This window comes from Podarcis bocagei, assembly GCF_964188305.1.
Source record: "Podarcis bocagei genome assembly, chromosome: W".
Classification (NCBI taxonomy): domain Eukaryota; kingdom Metazoa; phylum Chordata; class Lepidosauria; order Squamata; family Lacertidae; genus Podarcis; species Podarcis bocagei.
The window spans coordinates 4,591,662-4,600,743 of NC_138131.1; the positions used below are offsets into that span (position 1 = coordinate 4,591,662).

Below are 9,082 nucleotides of genomic sequence, written 5' to 3' on the forward strand. Positions count from 1 at the left end.
AAAGCAGTCTGGCACTCTCAGCCTCCACGTCGTCGAAGTCAGAAGCAGGAAGGGGGGGGAGTGGGTATACAGTTTTTTCTCCACACTCAGCTTTTCTCCAAAAACCAATTAGAGGAATTAACATAAAATAAAAAGTCAGTCTTTCAGTTTGGGTTTGGCATTTTCTCCATAAAGCTGCTTTGGCATATATAAAAATAAAAATAAATAAACAATCCACCACGAGGCTTCTTAACAATTGTCTATGCAGTTTGTTAAAATCGAAAGTAAAAGTCACAGGAAAGATTCTCCTCCCGCAGTCCCATAAATTCACCAAAAAGACAAAAAAAAAAAAAACCAAACCCCTTAATAAGGGCTTTCACCTCTTCCTTTGCATAATCCACTGTCTTAAGTAAAGTAAAGTGTTTATTTTAAATCGTATATTCCGCTTTAGGACAACTCACTGTTTCTTTTCGTTCCGTGGGTACTTCTTGCATATGAATAAGATCCCAGTCGGGGCTGACCTCCTTTTTAGCACCCCGCTGCTTCCAAATTGTTACTAGTCCTTTTTCCTCTTTGTTTTGCCAATTAAATCCAGATTTTTTAGTGTTTTTGAGTTTACCACTATGCCGGACAAGCTTGAGGCTGCGCTTCTTGAGGGTAGAAAATGGCATCCCACGCCGGCGTCTCAATCTCGCTGCTCTTTTTGCTCCTTAAATCTTTTATCTTTGTAATAAAAGGAGACCCCTTCCGGAAACTCCCATCTATGTTGAATTCCATTTTTCTTCAATAATGCCACCAACTGTTTGTATCCATCTCTCCTTCAAAAAAATCTGGGGGGGGGGGGATCTCCTTAAAAATTATAATTGGTCTTCCATCAATGAATAATTTTTTATTATAGCTCAGCCTTAGAATTGCATTTCTCATTTCCAATGAATTAAAAATCACCAAACAATCTCCAGGAAATTTTCTTGATTTGGCTTTCGCTGACCTCATCTTTATTCTGAAAGCATTCTCAATTGTATATCCAATTTCTTCTTCCTTAAGCTCCATCCATCTTGCCAATTCTCTAATCATTTTTAATTTTACATCCTCATTCTCATTCATCTCTTCTGCTATACCTCTAAATTTTAAATTCTTCTACTTTTGATGCATCTCCATCATAGCCATATTTGTTCCTGTGCTTTACTTAACTCTGATACTTCATCCTTAACCCGTTCTCTGTCTCCTTTCTTGTCTCCTTCACTTCTTTCTGAGTCCTCTTCATTGATTCCTCCATTGTCTTAGATCGTACCATCAAATCTTTAATTTTATTTGAGAGTTCTCCCACCACTCCATCTATCTTTTTATCCAATATTTCTTGCACTTCTGCCAATTTTTTCTCCATATGTTGCTCATTTTGTTTAATTTCCTCTTCTATTTTTAGCCATAAATTGTCCAAATCTTTGATTTCTTCTTGTTTTGATGGTCTTCTATCTCCTGGAGTTGTGTGGCAAGTTCCCGCCCACTCCCAGGAAGAAATAAAGACACAGGACACCAAGAATTAAGGTTAATGGGTGAAATAGGCCACAACTTTATTGATTACAGGAATGAGCGGTATTGGCTTAGGCATTGGCCCTATCGACTATCCGGCTTCAGCCCGGTTGCATGAAGACCGGCAAGGGTTAACCACCAGTAGGGGGAGTCCTGCTGAGGCATGTCAACTAGGAACTCCCCCAGAGTCACTGCCTGGGGGCGTGCCTTGGGCCCACACCTCCATAGGCTTCAGACAGGGCAAAGCCCCCCCGGAGTCCTTTATCGGACTACCCTTTTCCTGTGGGGGAGGCGATGGCGCTTCCCTCTCCCCCTCACATACACTTAACCCTCCCTTGCCAATGCCTAACCACCACTCAAGCAATAGCTCGCCGCCAATACCCTCATGCCTGCAACCAATCCCTAATCCCCCCTGAAATCTCGCTCAACCAAATATCATTTCCAGCATCAGAAAGATGCACGCCATCAAACCGGTAGAGGGTCTCCTTATTGAAATGTATGCCGGGGTGGTCAATGACCCGCCCTCCTAGGGCCACCACTGCGTGCCACGGCCCGATCCAAGGTTTTTCTTGATCTATTTAATGCAACCGGGCAGCGACTATCCCTCCAAACCTGCCTCTCCAGCATTGATGACCACAGTATGGTGGTGTCGGGGTAAGAGGCTTTCAGATGATCAAAGTCCCCAAAAATATGCCACATCAGGTCGACTGCCTTTCGATAAGCTAGGTCATTTTCACCCAGCTGAATGACTACGGTGTCTGGAGGGCCCTCCGCTAGGGCCCTCTAGCTTCCACCGCTGGCATCAGTTCTGCCCAGCGCATCCCTCTCTGCGAGATCCAGGACACCTTGGTGTTTGAAGATAAGTTGAGCTGCGGCCCGACCCCGGTATTGATGGCGTGAGTCCTGGCCCAGTGCACAATACTGTGCCCGATTATCCAAATGCGCACAGCCGAGATTCCTGCAAGAGAATTGAGAGAAGATACTAAGGTAGGGAAGAGGGGCTTAAACAAGGGCAGGTTGTCATAAGTTTTTCCTGACATAGCGTTTGTAAGCGTTCGACTTCCAGAAGCCCATGTCTTTTATCCTCTCGGCCGATAAGCCAAGGTGTATGGCTGTTGTGGCTGCCCCTATACGAAATGAATGAGCCACGAACTCTGCGGGGGGCAGGCCACACGTAGCGATCGCCAAGCGCATAACACGGGTGAATTGGTGCCGAGCTAGGAGAGATCCATCCGCGTGGACTGAGTGGGCCTGCGAGATTAGATCTTAGGAATAAGAAACGCCTGGTGTCTTTTACTGGGCATGGACCCTATTTGTTGCCAAGAGTCGAATTAGGACCCCCCTACCGTGTTGGTCAGTTTTTGAGCTGCAAATCCACAGCACCAAATCCTCCCGTGAAAGGGTAATATCGCTCAGGAGTATTCCCCGGGAACTAGCAACAGGGCCGCCTTCGCAGACCACTTCACCAATGCGAAGTGCGCTGAAGAAGGCGATAGAATATGCTGCTGAGAATAAGCGGGCTTCGTATTTCGACCAGCATATTGTCCTTAATTTTTTATGAATTTGGGAAAGTATATTGAAAGTTATTGGCTTCCTCTTGTCACTGCTGGGCGGTTTAAGCCTACTCCACCCTTCCAAGGCCTTACGCACTACAAAGTCTGCACAGAGGTCGGAAGAAAAGGCTGCTTTGCAAAAGAACGATATTGCGGCCGATTGAATCTTAAGGGTATTGGCAGCCCTGCCCAAACGCTTGAGGTGCACCAAATAACAAAGGACCTCTGATTTAGAAGGGGGGAAAGCAGCCCTGGTGGCGTTAAGATTGTTACAGAATCGCAAGAAATCAGACCATGCTTTCTTGTAAGATCTTAAGGTGGATGGGGCCACTGAGGCAAATACTCCCTGCATCACTTCTTGTTCCCAAGGCTCCAGAGGTGTTTCGGGAATGGCTGCGGCAGCTGCTGAGCATCCGGTGCTAACGAGCGAAAACAGTCCATCTGAAAGCGAGATAGGGCATCTGCGATGTCATTGTACAAATTTGGCAGAAAAGTGGATGTTGAGTTCTAGGCACAAGAGGACAAAAGCACGCAGAAGGGTCCCCACTCTCGGTGAGCGCGATGACTGTTTAGCTAAGACCGACACTACTGCTTGGTTGTCAGTATGAAAGCACACCCTGTGGTTACTAAATTCTTTTGCCCATAGGTGGACCGCTGCCACTATAGGGATGAATTCCAGGAAGGTAAGTTCACGGGTAATGGGTCGCCCCTGCCAAGTGGCGGGCCAGCGCTGGGCGCACCATTGCCCCCTGAAATAAAGCCCAAAACTTAAAGATCCAGCTGCATCTGACTGCACTTGGAAGTCTGCCTTTAGCAAAATGCTATCCTGCCACAGGGAAATCCCGTTATATTTCTCAAGAAACTTCAGCCAGACTTCCAGGACAGATTTTAGCTCTTTGGAAAGGCGGACCATGTGGTTAGGTGAACGCAAGCCTGCTGACAACCTGGAAAGGCGACTGCAGAATGGACGGCCGGGGGAGACCACCCGGCAAGCAAAGTTCAAATGGCCCAAAAGTGACTGGATTTGCCTGAGGGTAACCTTTCTTAGGGGAAGAAGCTGGAGGATTAGGTCCCTAAGCGCTACCAATTTTTCTCTAGGGAGCCTGGAGGTCTGGGTGATTGTGTCCAATTCAATGCCCAGAAAAACCATAGTTGTTGCAGGGCCCTCGTTTTTTTCTGCTGCCAAGGGAACCCCAAACTCTGTGGCCAATGATGTGAATGCCTCGAGAAGAGCAGAGCATTGATGCCTACTTTCAGCTACGAGAATAAAGTCATCCAAATAGTACAACACACCCTCAGAGCCTGTTCTAAAGCAAAGCGCCCAGTCCAGGAATGTACTGAATGATTCAAAGGCTGCGCAAGCCATGGAGCAGCCCATAGGCATTGCTTTGTCAATGAAATATGCCCCTTCAAACTTAAACCCGAGCCAATGGAAATCCTCGGGGTGCACCGGCAAGAGGCAGAAAGCCGACTCAATATCACACTTTGAAAGCAATGCACCCCTTCCAAATTTGTGAATAAGCTTGACCGCTTGATCAAAGGAGGCATATTTCACTGAGCAAAGCTCCTGAGGTATCGCATCATTGACAGACCCTCCCTTTGGGTAGGAAAGGTTGTGAATCATGCAAAATTCCCCAGGCGTCTTCTTGGGAACGATGCCTAAAGGGGAGATGTGTAAACCCTCTATGGGAGAAGGGGCCAGCGACCCTCCCCACCTTAATTTCCTTCAGAATTTTCTTACGCGCCACTTCAGGCATCTCTCTTACCGATTTTTGATTTGGAGGGTCACCTGAGTTGGGTGGGAAAGCAACCGGGATCCTAAATCCTATGCTAAACCCTTCCCACAAATAGGATGCGGCTGTTTTGTTTGGGTAGAGATCGATAAGAGATTTTAATGGGTTCAGTTTGATGGGGTGGCGGCTAATAATAATAATAATAATAATAATAATAATAATAATAATAATAATAATTTATTATTTATACCCCGCCCATCTGGCTGGGCTTCCCTAGCCACTCTGGGCGGCTTCCCAAAAATATTAAAATACTATAATACATCAAACATTAAAAACTTCCCTAAACAGGGCTGACTTCAGATGTCTTCTGAAAGTCTGGTAGTTGTTATTTTCTTTGATATCTGGTGGGAGGGCGTTCCACGAGGGAAGGCGCCACTACCGAGAAGGCCCTCTGCCTGGTTCCCTGTAACTTGGCTTCTCGCAGTGAGGGAACCGCCAGAAGGCCCTCGGTGCTGGACCTCAGTGTCTGGGTAGAACGATGGGGGTGGAGACGCTCCTTCAGATATACTGGACCAAGGCCGTTTAGGGCTTTAAAGGTCAACACCAACACTTTGAATTGTGCTTGGAAACGTACTGGGAGCCAATGTAGGTCTTTCAAGACTGGTGTTATATGGTCTCGGCAGCCACTCCCAGTCACCAGTCTAGCTGCCGCATTCTGGATTAGTTGTAGTTTCCAAGTCAGCTTCAAAGGTAGCCCCACGTAGAGCAAAATGGTTCATGAGTCTCTGTAGAGCTTCCTTGGTGTGCGCTATCAAGACTGTACCATCTGCAAACAATCTTGGATAAGGAGCCACCATATTTTTGTTTTTGCTCAAAGACATGCCAGGTTGAAGAGACCCCCGTCACTCTTTGAATGAAAGTACTGACCATCTTCAGTCAAGCTGAAGGTATAGGAGAGCACAAGGGAAAAGAATATGCCCAAACTAGTTGGGGTGAGAACATGGTCCTGTTTCACACCACTCTTTATAGGGAAGATGTCCAAGGATGAGCCATCATAATGCAATGCGATTGTGATGTTGTGGACTAGAAATTCTAAATTTATAGAGTGGAACTTGGAGCTCATCCAGATTTCCTTTTGTGCCACTGAATCAGAGCAAACTGCAGTCAGTGGAAAACCCAAGTTGGCATTTGTTCCTATTCAGCATTAAAGAGCAGGTTTTCGCGCAGAAAGCAGTGGGGGGGGGAGTGCTTGGACATGGTGCTTTAAAGCGTGGGGCAAAAGGTAAGCATGGATGAACCCTTGACAGCTTTGTTTTTTGTGGGTTGTTACTTTCAGTTGTAATTTTCATACAGAAAGCTATTCTGTTTTTGCAAACAGGTCAGGGTACAAAAGGGAGACCCACAGCCTAGCTGTAGAGCACCTGCCTTGCATGCAGAAGGTCCCAGGTTCAATCTTCCAGTTAGTGCTAGGAACATCCCTCTGCTGAAAGCCTGGAGAGCTGCTTGCCAGTCAGTGTAGACCAGGCATCCCCAACCCTCGGCCCTCCAGATGTCTTGGAGTACAATTCCCATCATCCCTGACCACTGGTCCTGTTAGCTAGGGATCATGGGAGTTGTAGGCCAAAACATCTGGAGGGCCACAGGTTGGGGATGCCTGGTGTAGACAATAGTAAGCTAGATAGGCCAATTGTCTGATTTTGTAAAAGGCAGCTTCTTATGGTCACAGGAAAGTTGAAAGGTGGAGTCAGGGACTGTTTCCAGTGTTTAAAGGGGTTAAAATATTCCGTGCAATATTTAACCTCAGGCTCTTGTGTTTTGCCTAAAAATAGAGGTATAGGGGCTTAAACTGCTTGGAAGAGGTAGCTACTGTTGTCTGTGCCCTCTGTTCCAAAGGTGAGGAACTTGTGGCCCTCCAAATGATGCTGAACTGAAGGAATGGGTTTCTGTGTAGCAAGTTTAAAACTGACTCAACCCCCCCCCCCTTTGTTCTTTCAAAAGAGAGCATTTTAAAATGCGTAAAACTTGAGCTGTTGAGCAAAAGCATAATAAGGACACAGCTGCATAAACAAGCTCTCTCCTTTATCAGTCACGACAAGGGATGACCCTGGCTCTCTAGAGGAACAAAGAAAACACGTCAGCACTTTATCTTATGTGCTGACCACAAAAATACGCGCAGAGCGATGTCCAGGAAAAACGCCAAGAGCGTGTTCCCGGAGATTATGACCGCTTCCCAGATAAGAGTAGGAAGAGGAAGATCCTTTTGTGGTCAGAAGTACAGGAAGGAAGATCCTTTTATGGTTGAGAGTACCAGAGCAGGAACATATGTGATATCAACCTGCGTACATAGGCTGACGTGGTTGGGCTCCTAGGGGAGGAGGGAGAGGGTGCCTGGAGGATATATATACTGCATGAAACTTGCCATTTCTTTGGACTTGCTGTGGACTCACCACGCAAATGCCTTCTGCTATCCGGAGAGCAGAATAAACTCTTTCTTTGACCCAACTCGGTGTCATTTGACTTCCTTCCTCCTGTCCCGGAGCAACGCAGACCCAATTGGTGAACTCCAATAAGGCTACATTTCTTGGTGCATTGGCTGGGAACCCGCATTCTCCAAGGACAAGGACGAAGGACAGGGCGTCACTGCTAAGTGAACAGCTCGGTCGGCGTCGGTGGCTCCAAGCGCGCATCCTACATTTTCTCCACGCCGTACCTGAGTGGAGACACAGCAGAGACAGAAAAAAAGAAACAGCAGCTGCACGGGGAAAAGGGTGCCCAAGGGAAAGGAAGATAAGCTCCACAGTTTATTTTGTGGGAGCCAGGGGTCTGATCAAGCCCCACCCAGTAGGAGCAGTAAAGTGCCACTGGGTTTGACCAGTAGAGAGCAGTAGTGTGCCGCTGGTTTGCCGGTAGAAGAGCAGTAAAAGTGCCACCGGCTTTGGGAAGTTTATGGGTAAAGGGGATTGTGGAGGTGCATGGGGTTTGTATGTGTATGGGGATTCGTATGTATGTGCATTTATTTGTGTGTGGGGACACTCCAGTGAATGTTTTGAGTGGATGAGACATCGAGGCTCAGAAGCCACTGGCGAAGCGAGGTGTGGTCCTTGAAGTGCGGTTTCTAGCGACGCAAGTCCATCTAGGCCAGTAACAGGACATGGAGAAAGGTGACTGAGTGAGAAACGGAGCGTCCCAGGGGTTAAAGAATAAAAGCGGGGGGGGGGGAGGAGAGAGAGAGAGAGTAAACCAACCCCCTTGCAGTGTTTTATTTTGGGGACAATTGGAAATGTCAAGCTACAGTTGAAAACCCTTGTAAGCTCCTTTTTGTATTCTGGCGGAGACCAGCATAGGTGCGTCCAGTTGGCTTGTATTCTATTGCCAACACGTGGGGTCTGGAAAAGGGAAAAGGGGGGGGGGATATGTGCTCTGCCGATGTGCAGAGGTTCCAGGAATAGAATCCTGCATGAAGGGGTTCCCGATTCTGCCACATTCACTGTGCTGCATGTTAGGGGGTGGGGAAACAGACCTTAAAACACCTAGAATCTTGCAGAGTACAAGTATAAAAAAAGGATTGTTTGGTCTTTAACATTAAAAGTGACATGAGTTGCTCATGAGGTCAAACTTTATATTTTCGTGATAAAGGTGGGAAGGTTTCAATTACCAATACAATCATGTACTGGTTTCAGAATTTGAATGTCATCAATTCACTGTGCTTTGAGCTACCTGGTATCTTAATATTTATGTTAATAAGTTTGTTTCTTATTGACTCTGTTGCATAAGGTACTGTAATACAAAGTCCAGAGGTTGAACCAGTGAGCACAGAGGACCAGAACCTCATACGCAGGTCTGAGAGAGTTACAAAGGGTGTACCACCAAAGAGGTACTCAAAAGAGTTTGCTAACTTAGCTGTTGCATGTGTTGCTATTGTTAACAACTCAAGACAGATTGAAGCAGTGTCTAAGTCAGAGACAAAGACACAACAGAGAGTAGCTAGCCAAGGTAATGCAGAAGCACTCATTCCTTGGAAGCCAGACAACCAGAGAGGTACACTGGTGAAACCAGTGGTGGGGAGTTCCAAGGGTGGAACTGAAACAACAGGGGACTGTTATATGTATAACAACTGTTTGTTTTCTTCTCTGGATCATGTTTTGCCTATTGATGCTTTTGGGGGAGGATGTTGGGAAAAAGCACCAAGGCAAAAGCCAGCTCCAGATGGCTGGAATGCAAAACAGGATGTTATGTTTTGCAGATGTACTGTTGGGGAAAAGGTGGAGCCTATTCTCTGTAGTGAGC

The 9,082-nt window shown here is 46.7% G+C and overlaps 1 long non-coding RNA gene across 1 annotated transcript in view; it reads left to right on the forward strand.

Moving 5' to 3' along the window:
- LOC308577879 overlaps window positions 1-8,868 on the forward strand; it is a 113,627-nt gene extending 104,759 nt beyond the window's left edge. The window contains exon 2 of the long non-coding RNA XR_014003746.1: window positions 8,653-8,868. This is a non-coding gene — a long non-coding RNA (uncharacterized lncRNA). The remainder of the gene's footprint in view (window positions 1-8,652) is intronic.
- Window positions 8,869-9,082: the final 214 nt, after the last annotated feature.